Source organism: Numenius arquata, chromosome 1 (genome assembly GCF_964106895.1).
Source record: "Numenius arquata chromosome 1, bNumArq3.hap1.1, whole genome shotgun sequence".
NCBI classification, from domain to species: Eukaryota; Metazoa; Chordata; class Aves; order Charadriiformes; family Scolopacidae; genus Numenius; species Numenius arquata.
In genome coordinates, this window is record NC_133576.1 from 140,954,787 (window position 1) to 140,957,026 (window position 2,240).

Here is a 2,240-nt window from a genome sequence, read left to right on the forward strand (position 1 = left end):
GGCAGCAGATGATGGTGCAGCTGACGCTGGGGACAAGGGACAGGGCAGGGAGTGGGGACACAGGAGGAGTGGAGACACAGGAGGAGCAGGACGGGGCTCTGTGCTCCTAGGAAGGGGTGTCCTGGTGGCCTGCACCCCAACAGTGCTGGGGCAGCCGAGATGAGGTGTCTCTGCACCCTTGGTGTCCCCTTGGCATGGCCCATGGAGGTGTCCCTTCACTTCCAGTGTCCCTGCACCCTCAGTGTCCCCTTGACATGGCCCATGGAGATGTCCCTTCACTTCCAGTGTCCCTGCACCCTCAATGTCCCCTTGGCATGGCCCATGGAGGTGTCCCTGCACCCTTCCCAGTGTCTCTGCACCCTCAGTGTCCCCTTGGCATGGCCCATGGAGATGTCCCTGCACCCTCAGTGTCCCCACACCCTTGGCATGGCCCATGGAGGTGTCCCTGCACAATCCCAAGTGTCTCTGCACCCTTGATGTCCCCTTGGCATGGCCCATGGAGGTGTCCCTGCATGCTCCCCAGTGTCCCTGCACCCTCAGTGTCCCCTTGGCATGGCCCATGAAGATGTCCCTTCACTTCCAGTGTCCCCGCACCCTCAGTGTCCCCTTGGCATGGCCCATGGAGGTGTCCCTGCACCCTCAGTGTCCCCACACCCTTGGCATGGCCCATGGAGGTGTCCTTGCACCCTTCCCAGTGTCTCTGCACCCTTTGTGTCCCCTTGGCATGGCCCATGAAGGTGTCCCTTCACTTCCAGTGTCCCCGAACCCTCAGTGTCCCTTTGGCATGGCCCATGGAGGTGTCCCTGCACAATCCCAAGTGTCTCTGCACCCTTGGTGTCCCCTTGGCATGGCCCATGGAGGTGTCCCTTTACTTCCAGTGTCCCCGCACCCTCAGTGTCCCCTTGGCATGGCCCATGGAGGTGTCCCTGCACCCTTCCCAGTGTCTCTGCACCCTCAGTGTCCCCTTGGCATGGCCCATGGAGATGTCCCTGCACCCTCAGTGTCCCCTTGGCATGGCCCATGGAGATGTCCCTGCACAATCTCCAGTGTCCCTGCACCCTCAGTGTCCCCTTGGCATGGCCCATGGAGGTGTCCCTGCACCCACCCTAGTGTCCCTGCACCCTCAGTGTCCCCTTGGCATGGCCCATGGAGATGTCCCTTCACTTCCAGTGTCCCCGAACCCTCAGTGTCCCCTTGGCATGGCCCATGGAGGTGTCCCTGCACCCTTCCCAGTGTCTCTGCACCCTCAGTGTCCCCTTGGCATGGCCCATGGAGATGTCCCTGCACCCTCAGTGTCCCCACACCCTTGGCATGGCCCATGGAGGTGTCCCTGCACAATCTCCAGTGTCCCTGCACCCTCAGTGTCCCCTTGGCATGGCCCATGGAGATGTCCCCGCACCCTTCCCAGTGTCCCTGCACCCTTGGTGTCTATATAAATACATATATATATGGTATATATAAAAATACAATACCATTTAATAATTAATTTCTTTTTTAAATTAATTTATTGGCTTTTTTAGGAAAAAATGCCACATTACCCCACACGTGGCCACGCAGGGCTGCACGAACTCACCCCCCCCACACACACACACACACACACCCCCCAGCCTCCTTCCACACTTGCTGCCACCGGGAGAAACCCATTTTCGTGGGGTTTAACACCAAGAAATGTGGCTACTTTCCGTCACGCGGCGGCAGCCAGAGCTCGGATGGAGCCGAAAAGAGAAGAGAAATAAAAAATTTAAAAAAATAGAGAAAAAAAAAACCACCTTAAAAACCAGAGGGACTTGCTCACGCGCAGAGATAGATAGAGATAGATATATATATATATATATATATATAAAAAAAAAAAAAGAGCTCTTTTTGAGGACAATCACTTTAAATTGGCTATTTATCGGCGCAGCATCCCGCCGGGAGGTTTCCATGGCTACCTGCGAGGCCTGGAAGCCTGGTTGCTGGTGGGGGGGGGACAGCATGCCAGCCCCCTGTGCCAGGGCGCGTGTCCCCGCGGTCCCGCCGGTGACAATCCTTCATGTCACACCTCTACCTGTTGCCTGTACCTGGAATTGGGGGGGGGGTGTGGGGGGGTGTGACCCCGATACCCGGCCTCCGAGGGTTGGTACCCACATGGGAAGATGCTGCTGGGTATCCCGAGGGACCCGGCCGACATCCCTGTCCCTCTGGGGAGGGATGGATGTCACGTCGCTTCCCAGCCTGTCCCCAAGTCACCATTTGCTGGG